This window comes from Meriones unguiculatus, chromosome 11 (assembly GCF_030254825.1).
Source record: "Meriones unguiculatus strain TT.TT164.6M chromosome 11, Bangor_MerUng_6.1, whole genome shotgun sequence".
Lineage (NCBI taxonomy): Eukaryota > Metazoa > Chordata > Mammalia > Rodentia > Muridae > Meriones > Meriones unguiculatus.
This window is the reverse complement of record NC_083359.1, coordinates 18070692-18093630: the sequence shown is the minus strand read 5'-3', so window position 1 is coordinate 18093630 and position 22939 is coordinate 18070692.

Genomic DNA, 22939 nt, shown 5'->3' with positions numbered 1-22939 from the left:
TGAATAGAAAGTTGAATCCCACTGGCTTTTCTACTTTTCTTGCCCATAGAAAGCCCAAGGAGTAGGGCAGGTCCTCACACTTGGAATTCAAGCACTGTTCAGCTGAGCTGCCTCTGTCATAGCACATGGCATGACTCTTACATGCAATGACCTGGTGCCCATTGTTTTTACGGATAAGTCAACCTAGGCCTGGAGAGACTGGCTTTTCACTGGGACAGCAGAATGATAACGAGATGTCTGGGCCATCTCCTGGCTCAGTGAGCCAAACTTACAGGATTACAGGTGAAGGGGTTACTTCAGGGAGCTTGGGTGACTCCAGTGGAGCTCCAGCATCAGAAGGCTCACCTGGCATGGGCAAGGACCCAGGAAAGCTCCCTGGAGCACCAGACACAACCTGCACACAGCTCCACTGGAAATCATCTTCATTGCCTAGCAAATTACGTAGCCTTGGGGAGGGGCCTTTAATTTCAGGAGCTTCTGGCGTCTTCTATGTTTTGTTTACTTCCTGAGTCTTAATGAGTCTTTTTCCTCCTTCCAGGAAGGGAATGTTTCATTTCGGAGGAAATTGCTACATGACACTGCCATACTGGAGCTCTTTGCAGCTGGCAGACGGAGGTTTTATGGCTGGGTTTTCCTCCATCCTGAAATATACTTAGCCATCCTTGGCATAGCAGAGGACACTTCCGCCCCATGTATTCTTGTTCTGGCTAGTGGAACGTTAGCCAGCAGGATGTGAGCAGAAACTTCCAGTGTGCAGTTTGGACTCATGGGCTTTCTTGTGTCACTTGATTTGTGGTTTAGAGGGCTCCCCAGGTAGCTGCTGGGCCTGCACGGGGGCTTCTGAGGAAAGAGCAAGGAAAAATGTGTGCCCACCAAGATGTGTGGCATACAGTGTGGGACAGCTGAACGCCATCTGCATGAGCTAGACTTTAGCCAGCCTCCAGATTTAGAGAAGAACATGCTGCCTTAGAGATTTTGCTTGTTGCATAGTGCAAACTTCTGAGCCTTCATTTTCTTTTCTTTTCTTTTTTTTTTTAGGTATTGTCTTAGGGTTATCATTGCTGTGAGGAAACACTATGACCAAAACCTAAGGATGGTACCACCCACAACGGGCCTCTCCCATCAATCACTGATTACGAAAATGCTCTATAGCTGGATCTTATGAAGGCATTCTCTCAATTGATGCTCTCTGGTTTTGAATGACTCTAGCCAGTGTCAAATTGACATAAAACGTAACCAGCAGTGGTATGAACAGAGTCTTCAGTATAGGTACGTTGGCCCCTTTGCTTGAAGTTTCCTGCAGTTCTAGGGTTTGGAGGAGAATCCTAGGGGTGCTCCATGGTACCTTTTTCATGCTTCTTGGAAGTTAGCATGGAAAGCATTGTAAACAATGGTGTAAGCAAGCTGTGCTCTGTTTGCTTTCTGTTGCTCTGATAAACACCACGGCCAAAAGCAGCTTGGGGAGGAAATGGTTTCGTTGGCTTACATGTCCTGTAAAAGGCCGTCATTCACGGAAATCGGAGCAGGATCTCAAGGCAGAAACCCAGAGACAGAAACTGCAACAGAGGCCACGGAGGAATGCTGCTTACTGGCTTGCTCCTCGCGGCTTGCTCAGTCTTCTTTCTTTCACAGTGAGGGCCCACCAGCCCAGGAGTGACAATGCACACAGTAGCCTGGCATCTCCCACATCAATCATTAATCAAGACCATGTCCCATAGACTCGCCTACAGGCCAGTCTGATGGGTGAATTTTCTCAGCTGAGGTTCCCTCTTCCCACATGATACTAGCATGTGACATAGTGACAAAAACCAGCCAACCAACCAAACAACCAAAAACTAATGAGCACACACTGTTTTCTCTCCCTGACTTTGACTGTGAGCGTCAACCTCACTTTGGGCCATGGGTCACAGGCCATGGGTCCCATGTCTGTTGCCCATGGGATCTAGAACCTTCAGAGAAGCTCACCAAAGCCTACCCTCTGCATGAATTCTGCCAGTGCCACAGGTGCCCATTTTAGATTGAGCTGATAAATTCAGCATCTTAAAAATAAATGGATTCTGACAAGTGGGCTTGTCATTTTTATTCCTCATTAGCCCTCGGTAAGCCTTGAGTTTTTTGGGAGGGAATTCATGTAAATGAGGGAAGAGATGGGACTCTGTCTTTTTCATTACTTCCAAGAGGGTGAATATGTACAAGCCAGCAGATGTCAGTACAATCTGGGTAAGGGGAGGCTGTTGGTGTCAACTGTTGCTACCAAGTGTGGCTGTAGAGGGACTGTACTCAGGGTGTGGACATCAGATGGGCCAGGATCCTCCCACCCCTCTTGAGGTTTGGCTCAAAGTTGACCTTGGCTCTAGGCTCCTTGTATCCTTCCCTACAGTCGTGAACAGTAAGAGGACGATTTTCACAGGTCATCTCTCAGTCCCTGGCTGGCCAGTAGGGTGGGCTACACCTCTCCCCTCCCAGTCCCAGCAATTCTCTCTCATGTAATGCCTTTGCTATTCATTGACAGGGACAAAGACGAGAGCTGCACAAAAGATGTGCCCACCGTTGCCATGGCACTTTCGAAGCCCCCCTTTTGCCCTCTTGCTAATTCTTCCTAATCATCTTGTGTTTCAGGCTCTTCAGCTGATCACAGTGATGTCTGGTCTCAGGAGCTTACACTGAGGTGTTGGGGAGCCTCTCCCACTGAGTGCCCTTCCGAGCAGGCTCAGGTCTGTTTATTCTTGTGAACCCAGGCCATAGCTCAGAAATCTGCCTCTGTGTGTGCACAAACACTTCCGCACTCTCCTTTGCTGCCCAGTGAATGCAGAGACCATTTCGGGTGGTACTTTTTCTGAGGTGGTTTCTCAGTGGGGACTGTCCCTCTTCCCTGACGGATGGATCTGGAGTCACCTAGGAGACCAGCCTCTTACCCTGTCTGGGAAGGAGTTCCTGTATTGGGTTAGCGCAGGTGGAAAGACCTCCCCACCACCACCCCTACACGTGGGCTCTCCACTGAAGAAAATGTAGGAAGTGAGCTGTGCACCAGCATTCGAGAAACGTTTCCTGGCCGCAGACACCGTGCAGCCAGCCGCCTCACGCTTCCGCCGCCGTGCCTTCCCCACCACGGCGGACTGGGCCTCAGACCGTGAGCCCAAAGGAACCCTTTCCTCTTTAAGTTTCTCCTTGTGAGGCATAAAAGGAACTCACACAGTTCCCATAGTCTTTTTTGCTTGACCCCACTGAACAACAGCCACACAAGGAATCTGTGTATCTATCTGGCCATCCATTTTGACTGATAAGGTTTTTTGTTTGTTTTACCATTTTTTGTTTATTCTCTTTACATCTCAATCTTAGCCCCCTCCCTCCTCTCCTCCCAGTTCCTCCCTTCCATCCTTCCCTCATTCCTCTATTCCTCCTCCTCTGCCCCTCAGAAAAGGGGAGCTCCTCCCCCAAACCCACCTCAGCCCATCCAGTCACATTAGGACTGTGTACTTCATCTTTCACAGTGTCCTGACATAATCTTTAAGGGGTGATCATAAACCAGACAAGTGTAGAGCTCCGTGATGGTCAGAGCTGACCTTTTGTCAGGGCAGAAAGATTTGACTGATGACAGTGAAGAGTCCCTCGAAGTGGTGGCACACACCTTCAATCCTAGCACTCAGGAGGCAGGGGCAGGCAGATCTCAGAGTTCAAGGCCAGCTTAGTCTACAGAGTGAGTTCCAGGACAGCCAGGGTTACACAGAAAAACCCTGTCTGGAAAAACAAAACAAAATAAAAGAAAGGAAAGAAAAAGAAAGACAGAGAAGAGTAAACACAATCAAGGAAGACTACAGATGGAGGCTGTGGAGGCTTAGGGGGAACAGAGCTTAGCATGCATTGGTCTCCCAAATGCATAGTAGGCAGGGCATCTAGGGACAGGGTCAGCATGACCAGAGATGTTAGGCACAAAAGGGCTTGAGACAGGCTCCAAGGCTCTGTTGAAAGCTATTAGTTAGTCCAGCCTCCCAGAGGACAGCCACAGGGCCTTAAGAGAAACCCTAAGGCACACCTGGGAGGCTTGCATCATGTCTGTCCTCAGAGGTCCCAGACAAAGCCAGAAGAGCCACAGACCAGAGGAATACCCATGTGCCCGGAAAACTAGACATCAGTAAAGAATGAGGCAAGAGTCAGCACGGACCTAAGTGTACCACAAGCTCCTACCTGGCATCTGTGTGGACATGGGTTTTTCCCCACAGCTTCTGGAAACCTTTGTCCTTGCAGTGGAGAGGATAAGAGCCACTCTGTGGGCTTTGTATTATGAGATTAGATTGGGTGATAGGTAATAAAGACCCAAGCACAGCTGTCTTAGTTACTTCTCCATTGGTGTGAAAAAACATGATGTCCAAGGCAACCTATAGAAGAAACTTTCAGTTTCAGAAGGTGAATCCATGACCAACATGGCAGGGAGAGGGGGCGGCCATGGAGCTAAGCAGTAGCTGAGGGCCTCTATCTGGAGACGCAACCACGAGGCAGGAAGAGCTAGCTGCCAGTGGTGTGGGCTTATTGAAACCTAAAAGCCCACACCCTGAGACTCCCCTCCTCTAACAGTCACACCTCCTAATCCTTCCCAAACAGTTCCACTAACTGGGGACTAAGCATATGAGCCAATGGGGACCATTCTCATTGAAACCACCACAAGTCCCAAAGTGTTAATGGAAATAGAGCCATGAGAAGTAAGGCTTGATCCAAAAAAAGTGGAGATGGGGAGAGGCAGGGCTTGAGCATGAGTAGAGCCAATAGAAGCAAGTACCTGAGCTCTGTTCTGTTGGAAGAATAGACCTGCTAAAGGTTGAGCTCTGCAAAGGCCTGGATTCTGGTTTCTTTGGTGTTAGAGGAGAGATGTGCTTGAATAGAACCTATGTTTGTGCACAATCTCTCAAATGACAATGTGAGGGAAGGAAAAATTCTTCATGCTCTGTCACTTTTGAAGTCTGCCTTCCCTTCTGACATTTGACAGCGGGGAGCTGTGTTTTCCTGTCCTTTGAGCTGATGTGTGGGATGAGGGTGCTGTCTGTTGTGCCAGGTGCTGGAACCACGGGCCACAAATGTGAGCCAGAACCTGACAATCATGGCGATGGTAACAGTTTGGACTCCGGGGAGAGGAAGAAAATGTACTAATACATCCCTTTGCTGGTGCGTAACGTACTCAGAGCTTCAACGTTGCGTAGGCTTGATTATGGGGGAAAAGAGGCCAGACACAGATCTGCATGCAACTACCTGTCATGGCCGGCCTTTGCAGGGTTTGCATTGTTCATGTTCCATGGAAGTTAGGATGTGAGGCCTCCCGGGGACCCAAAGCTTCTTTGTGGCACCATAACATGGTGGCTCAAAATGAATTGTCATGGACTGAATGTGTGTTCGTCCCCAAAGTCATATGTTGAGACCCTGGCCAAGATGATGGGATGAGGAGGTGGGGCCTTTGGTAATGATGGTAACTGTCACCAGACAGGGCATGACAGGTGTTGGAAGAGAAGCAGGGGGGAGGGGCACTGGGAGCCTGTCCCTCACAGAGATCTGCGTTATACACGAACGGTAGAGTGTAAACCTCCAGAGAGCAGGAATCATGGGCTACAGCCTGAGTCTGGAATACTCCTAAAGATCCGTGCTTTTAAAGGCTTGGACACCAGCCTGTGGTGCTGTTGGGAGGTGGTGGACCGGGGGGGAGGAAGTTAGGTTGTTGGCTACATTCCCCTGAAGAAGATATTAACACTTGGGCCCTCCCCCCTCTCTTTTTTTCCCTTCCCAGAAACCATGTGAGTAGCCATCTTTGTCCTGCACACCTACTGTATTGTATTGTTTAGCCACAAGGCCAAGCAACTGTGGATTGAAATCTTTAAACGATGATTCAAAAGTAAGTCTTTCCTCTTTTTTTTTTTTTTTTGCAGTAACTGACTCAGGTATTTTGTCATAGTAATGGAAACTGACAGCCCATGTTTCTTTTTACCTTTCATGGCCATTACGCCCCTCATGGTGTCTCCAGAATCTAGAGACATGCATGACACAAAAATACTTGCTTCGTTACGTTTTGCGGGTATTGCGGCTCGAGTGTGAAATGTCCCCTGTAGTCTCACGTGCACGAATGCTTGGCCCCCACCGATGCTTTGTAGAACCTTTAAAAGGAAGTGGAGCGTTGCTGCAGGGGAGCTGTTCTCTGGGTGCAGGCTTTGAGGTTGTCTTAGGTTTTTCTTGCTGTGATAAAGACCATCACCAAAAGCAACATGGGGAAGAAGGGATTTATTTCATCTTACAATCTCCGGGTCAGAATCCGTCACTGAGGGAAGTCAGAGCAGGAACTCAAGGCGTGTACTAAAAGCAGGACCGTAGCGGAATGCTCTCCAGGGCTTGCCCCGTTTGCTTTCTTATATACCCAGGACCGCCTACAAAGGGGTAGTGGCGCTCGCCTACAGTGGGCTGAGCCCTTCCGCATCAACCAGCAGTCAAGAAAATGCCTGCCCCATCGGTCTGTCTACAGGCCAATCTGATGATGGCATCTTCTCAGTTGAGAGGCCCTCTTCTCAGGTGACTCTGGCTTGTGTCAAGTTGATTAAAAAAAAAAAGGCAGCACAGAGGTTTTGTGTCTGTGCACTACTTCCTCTTCACTGTCTGCTTCCGCCTGCTAGTGCAGCGTGATAGGCTGGACTCAGACTCCCGCTGCCCGCAATGACGGACTGCATTTCCTCTGAAACTGTGAGACAAAGTAAAGTTTTCCTCCTTCGAGTTCATTTTGAAAGGGTATTTTATCATAGCCACAAAGATGAGACCCAGGCAGTAGGTTGCCTGTCCTCAACTCAGAGAAGACAGAGAGTTCCTACAGGCCAGGGGCTGCAGGGGGAGGGTGCTAGGGCTTCAGCTCCCCTGTGCTAAGAGTTTAGTAGGTTCTCAGGAGTTTCTCAGACTTGGCAGCACCCACAGTTGGGCTGCTCTGGGTCTAAGTGGGACAGAGACACACAGGCATGTCAATGTTAGGGAGGCTGGTTACTGGCTTCTTCTCCCAGACACCTCATCTTACACATAGCTTTCTTTTGCGAATTCTTTCTATGGCTTGTCTAAAATCGAAGGAGGAATCTTACTTGGGTTTTTGGGTCTCGTCTTCTGGCTTCCACCTAGATTCCAGCTGAAGCCCATAGGCCTGGCACAGGAAGCAATTATTCACAGATGACACTCAGAGCCCTTGGGAGGACAGGTCTGAGACAACCCAGTGAGTCCTTGTGTCAGCAAATGGTCACGACCGACACTAACTAAATGATTTTCCTCAGAACATGGAATTAGACATCCTTTTTCCCCTCTGGGTGGAAACAGACATGCAATTTTCCTCAGAAGGTGCGTAGGGTGTTATAATTTTGGAGGAGGCAACAATTTTTTTTTTATAATTGTGTAATTTGTATATAATTCCTTGTAATAAAGTATGATGATTATGGTTCTGTTCCCATAAAAAGACTCCCTAATCCTCTAATTATGGTAGTGCATTTTTTTTTTAACTCCAGAATGGTCTGTCTTTGAAAGTTTTTTTTTTTTTTTTTCCAACTTAAAATTTCTGATGGAAGTTAGCGGACAGTGTTTGGGCTTTATTAGACAGGTGCTTTTCAGTGACTCTAGATCTTTCCGGCAGAGAGAGGCAACAGCCCCACCCAGGCCCTGTCCACCCAGGAGAGTGGGTGAGGATCAAGAAAACCTCTTCATCATAGGAGTCCTCCCTGCCTGCCAGAGAGGTTGTCTAAATTATACCGAGACTGTGTTTTATCCCACACGTACGCAACATGCATTCATTGAGCACCTGCTAAATGCTGGTCCCTGGCCGTACATCTGCCATGTTTAAGCTCCGCACGTAAAGGGTAGGAGGCCTATAGAGAGCAATTTTATTCCGTAGTAACGCATCATGGCGTCTTTTCAAGGTGACCTGCACAGGGCCGTGAATGTGGATAGCGGTGGGGCTAATGGAGGTCCCCCCGAGGAGCTAACATGTGAGTAGAATCATGAAAGAAGAGGAGGGTATTGAGGAATATAGGTTAAGGGAGCAGCATGTGGAAGGAGGACGCTGCCCTTCAGTCCTCAGGCTCTCTGTCTTCTCCTGGCTCCTCCTCCTGGCTGGAGGTGTGGCCACCCAGACCCCACCCACAGTCCAGCCCCTTCCGTCAGCACTCTGTAAAAGGATTCTTAAGGTCTAGCTTCCTGCTTTGCAAGTGTGGGTCTGGGGACTCAGCTGGGATCTCTTGACTCGTGCATGAGTCCTACCGCCCCTCCCCCAGCCCTCCTTCACAGCCAGAGGGATCTTCACATAGACCAAATCTAAGTACAGCACGGTCCTGTTCAAACCCTCCAGTGTTTCCTGTTCCTAGGGAACAGAGCCCCGGCTCAGGGTCTGCCAGCCTCAATGTTCTCCGGAGTGTGGGGGACTCACATTCTAGACACCCGATTTCCTGTACTGTTGTGTGAACGCCTGCTAGCGTTCTCTGGAGAAACTTTGAACTTGCCACCTATCTTTGTTTTCTAAGCCGTTACTTTTGTCGTTGTTTGTCTTTTGGGATTGAGGGTTGGGGATTGGGATGGGGAAAGGGGTTGTCACAGAAACCCAGCCACAGTTGACTTTTGACAGTTCAGTCTCTTGAAACTCTGGCAGGTCCTTGCCAGTGGCCCAGAGCAGCGAGAGAAGGCGTTAGTCAGAACCATGTTGCTTCTGGAGGCTGCCGCAGAATCTGTGGTTGGCAGTTATGTACTTCGGATCCATTAAAGAACGCTTTGGCATGGGAAATATAGATTAGAAATGAAATTGCAATATAATCAAATTGCATTTTTATGGAAAGCACTACATTTTTTCTCTAAATAAAATTCAGGAACGAAATTTTATTTGCTTCTCCCCCTCCCCCAAATGCCTTTCCAAATTGATTTTTCCCCCCATACAAACTGTGAAACCCAGTGTGGTTAAAGGGAAGGCCCAATTCAAAGGCCTCGGATGGACCCCAAACATGGTGTCGCTGGGCTTGGGAGCTGGGCTTGGGAGCCTCCCTGGTCCCCAGAGTCTTAATAGCAATAGCTTTTCTCGATCTCTCTCCTTTTCCCTCTCGCCCATCGTGGTGGTGGTGGCGGTGCCGTGTGTGTGTGTGTGTGTGTGTGTGTGTGTGTGTGTGTGTGTGTGTGTGTTGTTCGTTCAGGCATGCACCTGACAGGATGTACATGTGGAGGTCAGAGGGCAACCTCAGGTGTCAGTCCCTTCCTTCCGCCTTCCTTACAGCAGGATCTTTCGTTCGCTCCTGCTGTGTCAGACTACTCAGCCTGTTGGTTCTCCTGTCTGTCTCCCACCTCACTGTAGGTGTGCAAGCTGTCTACCACCGTCTTTCTGTGTGTTCTGAAGGTCCAAACTCAAGGCTTGGCTAGCGTCATCGTTTCCTTTCCTGGTGTTCCGATAAACTCTCAAACGAGTGAAGCTAACCGGAGAAAGGGCTCATTCCACCAGGGCCAAGAAGTCACAGAACTCAGGACAGAGATGAAGCAGTGCGGCCGCTGCTCAGCTTGCTTTCCAGGTCTTAGACAGCCCAGAATCCCCTGCTCAGGGACCGTCCTGTCCACAGTTAAGCTGGGTCTTTATCCGTCAATCAACATAACTGAGAGGATCCCTAGAAACCCATCTCCCAGGTGATTCTACAGCCTGCCCAGTGGATGAAACTAACCGTCGTGGTTCGTGAGTGGTTTACCCGCGGAGCCATTGCTCCAGGCCCAGCTCCTCTTTCTTAGAGCTGTCTGGGAGATGGCACAAGGGCCAGAATGTGCCTGCTGAGGTGGAGGAAACAGGACAGCAAAGGTTGGCTTGTTTTTTGTTTTTTGTTTTCCCAGTCACTTGTGTTAATGCAGCCGCGGGCAGAGGAGCAGAGGAAACTTGTTAGAGAAAGTTCTGAATTTGGAAATGGTTGCAGAAGAGGATTGCCAATCACCCTCTCTCTGGGCAAAGGTTTCCAGAAAAGATTTTAAGTGGCGCCTCGTTGGTGTTAAAATATTCATATGAAAAGCCAGGCATTCCGTTCACACCCCTGGTGTTTGCTGTGCGGCTTTATATTTGGAAACAGCTGGATTGTCATCAGAATTTATCATCTGCCCAGATGCTTGAGAGTGCGTCCACGGGGCCAGCGATAACGCAGGGACAGAAATGGAAACTGATTTATCCTTTCTCTAATTCCTGTAATCAACTTGCAAGTTGCCAATAACTCTAATCAGCCGTCAGGTATTTATTTATCTATTTTGTGAGCCATATGCATGGTACAAGTGGCATACGCCACGGTGCTTTACTTCAGGAGAGAGGCATCTCTCTTCAGAAACAAACCCAGCAACATGGTGTGAGCCAAACCTGGTTCTTTCCTTGCCTTAACTGTGAGATCCTTCTAGAGCTTATGACAGGATCCTGGCCTGGCTGCCAGCAGGGTTTCTTGGAAAGGATGATTATTAGATCTCCATCTGATGTTAAGATGGGAGTGATGGTGGATGGGAGAAGGAATCTTTTGTGCAAGAGAAAGGAGACGGTGTGTGATTGGGAGGGAAGATGGCCTGGAGGAGGGGACCATGGGGAACTCTCACCGGGGTGGTGAGGATGCTCAAACCATCATCAGACACAATTGTGGGTTGAACTTGGGGAAGGAGGAAAGGTAAGCTAGAATATGTAGAATAGGGTTTTGGTCCTTAAGAAAGATTTTCCCTTTATGGTGAGGCCCCCAGAGTGGCTGTGTTAATGTAGAATGTCTTCCCACCCGGATGCCCAGCACAGCATATGCTCCTATGTAGACAGAATGAATGATGGCATTCACACATGTACCCACAGCTGTGCCTGGACTCACAGAGACTGTCAGCTGAAGATGCAGGCTTACTGCAAAGGCTGACAAGAGGAACTGCTGCTAGGCTGTGATTTCTCTCAGGCATAGTGTTATGAACAGAGTTAATGACTGCGGGGTTTAGAAGTTAGTTTGCTATGGCTGAGGACTTTCTGCCTTAAGGGGATGGCACTCCTGGGGCATATTTGCATAAGGGAGGTAGTGGTTCAGAATGGACTCTGAAGAAGTGCTTTAGCAAAGGAGGCAAGGGCCAGTTAAACAGGTAGCAGTGTGTGGGTGGGTGGTTAGCTAACAGGGAGGGCCGCTATGAGGAGAACAAGGCTGGGAGGATAGGTAAACAGCAGAGGGAAGACCTACGAACCACATGGAGGGCAGATGGTAAGCAGGTGGTCATGATGCTGAGCAAGGGCATCAGTACTCTTAGTGATGCTAAGTGTTAACTGTCGGCTTGGCAGAACGTGATGGGCTAAGAGACATGGACTCCCTGAGAGACCGTACTGCTGGGCATGCCTGTGGGAGATGGTCCTGATGATGTTAACTGAATTAGGAAAACCCATCTTTGGTTTTGGATGGGACCATTCCCTGGGCAGGGGTCATGTACAAGGTGGAGCATGTGAGCTGGACACCAGCCTTCATTTGTTGCTCTTTCTTACTATGAGCATGACGCAACCAGCTGCATCAAGCTCCCGCTGCCTCTGTTTCCCTGCCACTAACCATGAGCTAAAAACAAAACAAAACAACAGCCCCTTCCTTCCTCAAGCTGATTTCCTTGGAGTGTTTTATCACAGCAACAGGAAAGTGAGTGGCTGCTACCCATACCCAGGAGCCAAAACAGCAAAGCCATGCAAGAGGCTATCAAATCCAGGACCTCTACCCCTGCATCTTAGGGCTAAAACTGTGATAGCACAGGCCATAGCTGAGGACAGATAGAAAGTGAAGGAAAACCAGCAACTCAGCTCAGCTTTCAGCCCTGGGCCCTGTACCAGTTCCCATCAGTCACGTGTTTACCCAGGAAGTCAGGGTAATTGCATTTGGAAAAAAAGGAGTCCCATAAGAGACCCATTTATCCCCCTTGAAGGTTAAATTCAGGCATCTGGCTTTTGTGTGAGCTCTGACTTCTGCCTCTCTGCTGTCTTCAGAAGGACTAGGAGGAGGAAGGCTGAGAATGATGGCTGCTCCCAGCTTCCTCTTAAAGCATTTTCAAGTCAATGACAAAGCACAAAACCCTTTGTTGTTAAAGAGAACTGATTGTTCCCAGGAGCCATTCTCTTCTTGAGAGCCATCAGTGTTCAGCAGGGCGCAGGGCTCCATTCTCTAACCTCCTTCACTGCCACAACAGGCCATTTCCTGTGCTTTAGCTGAAGGAAGCCAAGGACAGCAATGGAAGCTTCTCTGGCATGTTCTCTGAAAGGCTGTAGCTTCTGTCCACCCCTCCCCCCAACGCTTCCTTCCAATTTCACCTAGACGTGGTGATGGTGGGGGGGGGCACATCTGAGGCCTTGGGAAGGGGAGCATTCCCAAGGGAGAGAGATAGAAAATACTGCTTAAGGGGCTGGAGAGAGAGCTCAGCAGTTAAGAGCATTGATGGTTCTTCCAGAGGACCAAGGTTCAGTTCCCAGCACCCACACGGCAGCTCACAACTGTCTGTAATTCCGGTTACAGGGCGTCTGGCGCCCTCACACATACATACAGGCAGGAAAAATACCAATGCACATAAAAATAAAGGTAAAATTCTAAAAAGAACTTGAAGAAAAAGAAAAACAGTCAGAGCCTGGCTGTTAAAGTCTTCACTGTTGCTTTTGACCTATAAGGTGTCTCCAAGCTGGCCTGGACAAGAAAGCTACTCGCTTTGCCACAGAAAACATATAGGAAACTCCTAACGGTGGCTTCCTTTGGGCATGGGGAATCAGGGATCTCCAGTCCAATCCTGGGTACTGCTCGCTGGCTCCTCTGCAGCCGCAATACAGACATTATTCTGCTATAATGAATGCAGACCTCTTAATCAGGGGACTCTGACAACTGTGCAATTTGCTGGGGGGAAATTATGCCCCTCTACAAGTGATTGTGGGGAGAATAGGAAAAATAAATGAGTCGGGAGTATGTCAGAGCTGAGAAGCCTCAGGGAGACTGCTGGGTCACAGCAAGGACAGGTGTTTGGAAGGCAATTCCTGGCAAAAATGATGCAGACTGGGTGCCGGGGGACCAGGGTGCTCTGTATCCAGCTATGGCCTGTCTCCTCTACTCCCAGGGCTCACAGACTTCATTATGATTGTGACCCTCCAGATAGGCCCTAGAGAATCCCACCAAGTGGCCTGTAGGTGGCAGAAAGGGCTACAGCCCCGTCCTGGGCAGGGCCTGCCTCAGCTCATGGAGTAGCCAACTCTTACACCCACAGGACTGCATCACTGTTATCAAGGACAGAAGACTCCTCTTGGCTTAAGTTTGTGTTTCTTTTTTTCTCTCCATGGACACAGTGTGTTTGGAAGCAGACAGGTCTAGTCCCTTTGGCCCATTTCGTTGTTCCTTCCCCAATTCAGCCAACCCAGGGCCTTACCTCTGTGTTTGTTGCCCAGTTCATCTGAGGCAAAAACAAACAAACACACAAACAAACAGAAAACAAAAAAACACAGATTTGGAACTCAAGGGGAAAGTGAAAGGGTTTGTGATCTTAAAGCCAGATTCCTCACCAAAAACCCCCACAGTGACCAGTCTATATTCTAGTCACTAAGGTGACAAAAAGCTGAGTGTGTGGTGTGTGTGCATGTGACCCCAAGCGCTGGAGAGGCAGAGACGAGGATTGCTGGCCAGCATAGCCTAATCGGCAAGCTTTATAGAACATGGTGGACACTGGAGCTATGGCCCAGAGGGCAATGGGCTTGCTCTTCAGGTGTGAGGCCCAGCGTTCAAAGCCCTGGAAGCCACATGGAAGCCGGGTGCGTGGCCTGCTTGGAACAGAGGCTCCTCAGGGCCAGGCGGCCAGCAAAAGCAGCCACACGGGTCAGCGCCGGGTTGGATGGAGAGACCCTGACTGAGTGAATAGGGTGGGAGTGAGACTGACAGCAAGCCGAGGCCTCTCCATGCATGTTTACGCATGTGCACACCCACTCACACGCATTTGCCCACACATGTGCAAAACATACATACACAGAAGACATACGTGACAATGGAAAAAGAAAAGCCAACATGAGGGAAGATGACTGAAGAATGAAAACCCACACTTATCCACACAGGTGTACATACACCTGAGTACACCCAAACGCCAACTGTATACACCCAAACATCACCTTCATACAGAAACATCCACACATAGGCCCTTCGGAACAGGTCGCCTGACTGTAGACTCCAGCGACGTGGCTGCCCTTTAAATCCTGTCCCAGTTTCTACCTCAGTCCTCGGAGACTGTCTTTGGGAAGGAGCAGGTTGGCTGATAAAACAATGAATAATACTTTCGGGGTGTTTGTGTTGTACAGCTGCCCTGGGTCGTCTGTGAATTACACAGCCCTTGTTGACGCCTGATTTCTTTCTCTCTTACGTGAAGCCGTCTCTCCAGACTGCTGTCCCGAGCATGATTTCCATGCATCATCGGTTAACCCACCACCAGGACGTCCTCCTTGTGGTTGAATGCTCATGATGCGCAAACTCTGCCTCTTGGTGATGAGTTCCCTAGATACTAGAAAACCGAAAGAAAGGGCAGGGCTTAGGTTTGGGGGAGCATCTGCGTCCCTCTCTGCCAGGCACGGAAGAGAGGGTCCGGTGGGTTCTGGCAGGAGAGAATCGGCAAAGTCTCTGTGGCCTGAATGGTTTGGGGTGAGACCGAGGTCAGGAGTAGGGGATGGTGCACTGGGCTGCTCAGGATGGCTGAGGAGCAACAGTTTGGGTAAGGGAGACGGGTTGCATCCTCTGCCCGGAGAACACAGCCAGCCGGGGAGTTGCTCTGCCCACCCTGAACTGACCTGGCAGAGTGGTGGGAGGACAAGGTGAGGGAGGCACAGGGCCGCAGCTGGCAAGGTGAGTGCCCCCCTCCGTTATCTTCTGCCTACACATCACTTCAGGCCCGGGCTGGCCATGTAACTGACAACAAGCTCTCTCCCCGACGTGGCGCTTAATGATCCCTTTAATGCCCGAGCGCCCGCATCACTCCTCTCTCTCGCCTGTTCCCTGTCAGCCATGGGGCATTAAACCGGTGATAAAAATGCCTTTTTGGTACGGTCCACAAACTCACCAAGAGGCTCTCGGTAGCAGTATAGCCATCTAGCATGAAATCAAGAGGCAATCACCACGGATGAGACGAGATGAGCTCAATGTACGAGCAATTAACAGAGCTGCGTGTCCTGGGTCCTGTCCTCTACCATCTCCGGTGCCCGCACCACCTGGCCCGCTTTTACCTAGGACGACTCCACACAAAACCCTACAACCCGTGTCCGGTCCTGAGACGGTAAACCTTAGGGGAGTGGGAAACACTTCATTCAGTCTTTGTGTGTGTGCGTGTGTGCGTGTGTGTGTGTGTGTGTGTGTGTGTGTGTGTGTGAGAGAGAGAGAGAGAGAGAGAGAGAGAGAGAGAGAGAGATGCGCATGCGCAAGCCACCCAGGCGTCACTCATTACCTCCAGCGTCGTTCGAGGCAGCGTCTGTTTTTCCACTGTGTACACCAGGCTAGCGGGCCTGTGCCTCTATAGGAGTCTGTCTCCACCTTCCGTCTCCTCAGAGGGGTGTTTAGGTTACGCGCTCCTACCCACCCCCAGCTTTACATGGGTCCTGGGGCTTCTAACTCTCATCCTCACATTTGTCCTGCAAACACATTTACCCAGAGAGCCGTGTCTTCATCCCATGTCACATCTTGACTGGTAGAGAAACACAGCATGCTTGGCTCACACGGCCCCTGGGAACGGATGACCTTCGTACTTGTTTTTTTTTTTTTTTTTCTTAATACAGAAAATATTAAACTCAAAAGAGAAAAAAAAATGGTCAAGAAACGCCCGGTTATGAATATGCATTTACATGGTGCTCTATATGGAACTGAGAACAGGAGCCATTTATTTTAAACAAATCGGATCTTGACACATGGCCGCAAACGTGCCGACTTCTCTATCATGCCAACATGCTGGTCTAGTTTGATTTATATGGTGTGGCAGTGAGGGTTTTTTCCCAATTAAAAACGAACGGAGAAAAATCATTAATTTAACTACTGTATATTAAATTTGCATTAAAACATCCGTTTGTCTATATTTATATGTGAGTTATTGGAAATGTGAGCTCATGAATTCTAATTTTTAGGATCACATGTCAAATATTGAAGATAAATTTTATTTATTTCTGCAATTAATTCTATGAGAACAAATAGCTCTAATTTAGGGGATGGCATATGTAACTGTCCGCCAGTGCCCTCCCTGAATAACAAACATAGCATTCATCTTTTCTCATTAGGGTTTTCCGGCGCCTGTAGCTACTCTTGAGATAGTCACACCTTGGCTGCTGTGTTTGTTTGTTTCCAACCCCGCTCAGCCAACATGCCTAGAAATCGCTTAAGACAATGTGGACGGCATCACATCTGTTTTTCTTCATTTCCCCGTGCTGTACAAAGATGTGTCCTGTATCCCAGAGGCTGAATTCGTATTTCTTCCAAGCAACTTGACATCAGCCACGTGCGCTCCTCATCAAGATGGCTCAGGGGTTTCCAAAGAAAGTCTTGGGGGCAACTTTATACTACTATAGACCTTATTCCCTATAGGGAGGACCTGGTGCTTTTTTTTTTTCCTTCCCCCTGGGGCTTCTGTCTCCACGTGGGCGCCGGCACTAAGACAGGGAGGGGGCTAGCCGAAGGGAGGCTATGGCTGCAGTCTCCTCACCAGAGTGCCGAGTCTTCTGGTCCTACATTGGGTTTTATATAACTACCATCTGTTTCTGCAGGAAGTCACCTGACTACCCGCATCCTTCCCCACCCCCCAAACCCCCAGCAGAGCCAAATGTGTTGAATGGGTTAGGTGTGGTGCAATCATGGCAGATCCCATGGCCGTAGGGACAAGCGGCACTCGGGCTGGACTGTGCTCCATCACCACCCACGTGCTCAGAATGGAGTGAGTGAGGGGTGGCCTATGCTCTGTCTTTCCTTCAGAGATGTGGCTGTGTGTGGACCACACTGGTGTTGAGCAGGTCAGGATGTCAGATGTCCTCAGAGGCTGCGTGTCAAAGGCTGAGATCTTGGGAGAGATGTTGTGAAACTTCAGGATGTGTGTGTGTGGGGGGGACTGATGGGAGGTACTTAGGTCACTGGGGTGTGTTCTTAAAGGAGACTGTGGGACCTGACCCCCTTTCTCTTTCTCCTTTGCTTCCTGGCCATGAGGTGAGCCGTCAGTTCTGTTCTACCCCCTGGGCCATTGCCCACATACTCACCAGAGGCCTAAAGCAACGAGTCTACCCAAACATGGACTGGAACTCCAAAGCTATGAGTCACAGTAAATCTTCTCTCTTGAGAAGCTAAGTGACTCAGGCATCTCATTACAGTGATGGAAAGCTGGCTGGCACCTATCTAATGAGAAATATGTATGTGCGTGCAGGCATGTACATATGTGTATATATGTGTGTGTGTGCATGTGTGTGCATGCATGGGCCTGTGTGTGGGTGTGCTTGTGCGTGTATGTGTGCATGTGTGTGTCAGGTATTAATTCATGGCAGTTACCGACTGCAGTGGGTCAAGGAGAACGAAGTCATTCGGTGTGATGGGAGCCAAGATCCAGACCAGACCAGGTATTTGGGAGTTCCCATGCTCTTCTCTGGGAGGCTGAGCTCATATTTCTGCCCATAGAAGAATTTCGTACCATCACAGACCCTTTTAGGAGCTACAGAGATGGTGCAGCAGATACGAGCAGCCGCTGCTCTTCCAGGGGACCTAGGTTTGGTTCCCAGCACCCACACTGGGCAGCTTACAACCACCTGCGTCTCCAACTCCAGAGGATTTAACTCCTCCTCCTTTCTGTGGGCACCTCCCCTCACACGGCATGAGTTCACACGGACACACATACATGCACATCAGTAAACGTGCACTAACCCTTTAGTTCCATTCTGAAACGTGTCACTTCTGGATGAGGGCTAGCCCCTTTTCCCCGGACACGAGGTGTTGTGACCGTACGTGTTGTGATCGGGCACACAAGGCGACACCGGGCATCAGGGGCTACGTCTAGCGGGAGGATCTTCTCTGCACTGAAGTGCTAAGAGCCTCAGTTAGCCATCCCGCAGGCGGGACTGCAGCCTCTCTTCCATGACCCCGCACCAAACAGCAGGTAGTCACTTTCTCTATATCAGGAGCTCTTCCTTGGGTGTGGCTTGGCGAAAATTCTGGGGCTGATTCAGGGAAGGCTGCGGGAGTAGAGCCGGCCTTGGTTTGGCCAGAGCCACGGTGTGGCTGGGATTCAGCTTTCTTTTCTAGAAGAGGCCGTCCAAAGGCAGGACCACTGAGTCCTTAGAGACCCGGCCTGCTCTACAGAGGGTTCGGATTCTGCTTACTTTCCCATCATACAGAGTCTCCAGCGGCTGCAGTTCCCTCTAGTTTTGTTCCCCTCCTGGGGAGACCCCCCGATGACCCCTGATTAGCAATGTTTCTGAAATCACAATTTGCAATAATCATCCCCAGGAACCTACAAGTCAAGTACATCTCATTATCAAGAAAAAATTGCCAAGTTTTTTTTTCCTTCTTTCCCCTCAGTAATAGGACGATCCGACACTCTCCCTTTTGATTTTCAATGAGTATATCACATTTACACTTTGGAGAACACATCGACTTATCCAGGGATGGATGGATCACAGACCCAGTAGGGGCAGTGGCAAAGGTCATCTGTGGCTCCAGATGTGAGCATGTGACTTGGATCTGTCATCGAGCAAAGGGCTGTCCCCTTTATGTCTCTGTGCCTGGAGAACATATGCTCAAGGTAAAGGGGTGGTCCTCTTCCCTCCTTACTCCTGACCCCACCTCACATCATTTGGGGGCAGGAAAGCTGTAGACAGAGCAATTATTTCCCGAGGTCTGCCTCAGGATTTGCCTTTCCTGGACACCAAGGCATCAGAAATCAAGCCGGAAGGAGGCTGAAGGGGGCTTTCGTGAGCACACTTTGCTGCCTGCCTGTCCCTGCCACATTTTCCTCCTCTAGAAAACGGCTCTTCCAGTCTTCAAATGCCATCAGAACCCAGGGATCACTGAGGGAGAAGGTAGCCTGTTACACCCAGGCCTGGCTGTGTCATGCTTACCTCTGCCTCACCTAGCTGCCCCTACCTCACTCGACTGTCATCCACCCCGATGGCCAGGTTGGGGTTCATTTCTGACTCGACCCATGACCAGCTGTACCACCAATGCCATTCATCTTTTATGATGAATGGTTCCTCCCCGTCCTGTACCAGGTGAGAGTGTCTGGAAAGATCACACGGCACCTGGGACGCAGTTAATTCCAGGCAAACACTGTCTGTCATAAATTCTGAATTCATTTGTGTGTGTGTGGGGGGGAGACAGATAACTACAAGTGCTCCATGTTTTCTGTTCTAGAGGGAAAGGACAGGTGCCTGCCCATAAGGAGGGACCCTTTCCTATGGGGCTCAGGAGGGGTTTCTACTTTGCCGTTATGTGCTAAGGGCATGGAAGGAGTCAAGCTCTCCTATAATAGAGAAGTCTGGGCTGTTTCCCCTCCCCCCCATTTTGGTTGAGAAGAGGCCATAGGATAAGATGCAATCATCACTCAAAAGTGGGACCCTGTGCTGTTTGTACAAGTGATGTCAATTGGTGTCCAACACCTGCTTTCTTCCTGAGAGTTTGGACTTGTGGTACACTCGAGGCAGAGGTTGCCTGGGTGACCAGCTTTCCATTGAAAACCTTTGTCTCTGATGAATTTCCCTGAGTGAGAATAGGATTTGCATGGTACATGGAGAGAAGCCTGTGGATTTCCTTATGGTAGGGGAGTAGGCAGACTCAGGCTTGTGGATCTGGACTGTTTTATCTCATGCTTTAGTAGTATTTACACCCAGCCTGGATCATTGTAGGAAATCCCAGGGGATCTCTGAGTATGTGTGTAGCCTCGGGAACAGCCAACAGACCCTGCAGCAGCAGCAGCTCCCCACCTTCCTCCAGGCCATGAGCATCTCAGGAAAAGGAGCTTGCTCACCACTGTCCCCTTGCCCTATTGTTCCTGGGCCATGAATATGATCACTGCTCATCATGCCTCATCACTGCCTCATGGCCATGCCTCATGCCTCATGAGGCTGGGAGGTGAGAGCAGTGTTGCCTCACAGAAGCAAGTCATGACAAGAACGGACGCATCTAAAACTGCAGTGCCTGCTAGTGGTTGAGAACTTGCTACGCGTATGGAGAGCCCTGTGCTAAGCCCTTTGTCTCTGCTGTGTAACAGCTGGAGGGCCTTCTAGGCAAACCAGTGATGCTCGATTAGAGCAGCCTTTGATGGTGTTGATGGGGGCTGGGGAGATGGTGCAGATGGAAAAGTGCTTGTCTTGCAAGTCTGGGGACCTGAGTTTGAGCCCCCAGAACTCACATTAAAAAAAGCATTAACAACGACAACAACAAGAGGCCAGGTGTGATGCGGAATGCTTGTAATCCCCATGCTAAGGAGACAGGCAGATGCTTAAGGCTCGCTAGATAGCCAAGCCTACGTGGTGAGTTCCAGAGCAAGGAGAGATCCTTTCTAAAATAAGAGGAGGAGGATAGTCCTCGAGGAAAAACACCCAAGGCTGTTTCCCAGCCTCTATAGGTATACACAATCACATGAATATGAACACACATACACATACACACACACACACACACACACCCCTAGCTGACAGTGTTTATAGCACCATGGTTCTTGGAACTTTCTTCACACAGCAGCTGGGTCAACACTGTCAGAATTTAGCCGGTGAGGTTGAGAAAATGGAATCCTTTAACAGAATGCTTTAAAACCAGCAGTCACTGTAGAAAGTGACCCTAGTCTGAAGCTGGAAGGAGAGGGAAGAGGGGCAGTTTACCAGGACCTAGGTTATCAGAAGTCTTAGGGACCAGGGACCCCCAGCTTCTGAAGCAGGGACTGCTCAATGGGTTTCATGACAGGCTGGTCTTATCTGCTAAACCAAGGTAAAGGGCACTGCTGGGGTGGGGCAAGATGAGGAAGGAAGCTCCCCTCCACTGTTCCTACATCTTTTCTCAAAAGGGCCTCTGTGGTTAGCACCTACGAAGCCTCGAGGCTAGTCCCAGAACCACACCCCAAAGAAGAATCTAAACCAGAGGGCTGGGGACTGAGCCAATAGCTCATATTTACCTTGCCCACCTCCTTGGTAACGCAAGGGCTGCATGCAGATTGAGACTTCCATAAGCTAACTTGTGTGGTCACCTTCTGCAATGAAAGCATCCTTTGTACAAATGAACATTCCCTCTCAAGTCGAAGGGAGGACACACAGCTCCATCAGGCACCGGATCCATCTCAGCTGAAACTAATTCTTTTCAACATCCAGTTACAGTTCATATAAATACCTGTAAGAGACTGAACTGGAGGTTAATTGCCCGTCAGCCCTCATGTTAATTAACAGGGAGAAAGAGGGAGAGGAGTAGGAGAGTTGGGGTACAGAAGCAGGAGAGGAAACAGGCAGAGCATGCCTGGCATTGTGTCTGGTCACCAGGGCACACCAGCGTTTCTGCTGGCTTGTCCATAGATGCTGGCCCATCCTTCATCTGGTTGGGGTCTCTTCTAGTGGGATATGGCTGATCTGGACTCCACCATGTGTAGCTACATTTGAGGTCACAAGTTGGATATGCCTGAGTGTGCGCGGCAGTTATATCCCGGGTTACTGCATGACAGGACCTTCTAGAGAGAGACGGTGGAGCATCCTTTGAGCGAGAGTTTTATAAAAAGGGCTATTGAGGCTGTGGATAGTCCAGCAGGAATGTGAAGAGTAGCATGGACAGGGCAGAGCACCTACCTTTAAGGGTTCCCGAGCAAGCAGGGAGGTCCTACCCCACAAGACCCAGGCTTGGTTAATATGTGATGTGTGTTTGTGTGCTGCGTGCCTGCCATCAAAGTTATTTCTGATGGTGGTGAGAGGAGTGGGAAGAGAAAGGCTGCAAGGGGCTGGATGTCATCTGTCACTTTGTCATAGTAGTACCCGGGGTTGGGGGAGACAGCAGAGGGTATGGCCAGATCCGGAAGGCCCCTCATAGCATCTAAGGGCCTGGGATGTAAGAATTACAAACAAAACACTGGGTCTGGAGAGATGGCTCAGCGGCTGAGTGCTCGCTGCTCTTGCAGAGGACCCCACTTTGGTTCCCAAGCACCTGTGCTGGCTGCTCACAACCACCACTGTAACCCAAGCTCCAGGGGGTCGTCTGACATCCTCCTCTGGCTTTAGTCTCCAGCACTTACCTGCATATACCCACATGAAGACACACACACACACACACACACACTATCCATGTAAGTAAAAATCAAATCACAAATCGTGTGAATTCCGTGAGTGTGGGGACTTTCTTGGTTCATTCACTTAGGATAGATTAGTCCCTGGCACACAGTCTGCTTCCAGGAATTACCTGTGAAACAAGAGAATAAAGGTATCTTAATTACTAATAAAAACTCAAAGATGCACGCACTCACCCAGCATTGCACTCTGCAGTGTCTGACAGTGGCTAAATCTGCCGCTTAGTCTGGGGCCTCTGGCGCTGCTTGGATAGCTGCTCGCCCTGGGAGGAGCATTTCCTTAGGATCAGAAGATGCGGACTTGATCTCCATTAGCAAATTGCTGTTCAATAGTATGATTTGTTTCATAGCTGCTGGTGGGTGTCTGCAGAGGATGGAACCTCACTGCTGCTTCACTTTGTGGTTTCTGTACAAGACTTTTCTATGACTGGATTTGGGGTCACCACCTATGACCCTAAACAAGCCATGTTCAGCAACCCATTCTCCAGAAGCTGACTGAAATAGCCAAGTTAATAGTGGAAAGCTGAAAAGGGAGATCTGTTCACTGGCATTAGGAATAAAGACAAAGAGATCACGGATACCCCTAACCCATGTCATCTCTATCCATCTCTGGGGTCCTGAAGTGGGTGTATGAACAGAGACGTGATCGTTTAAGCAGTCCTAGCCA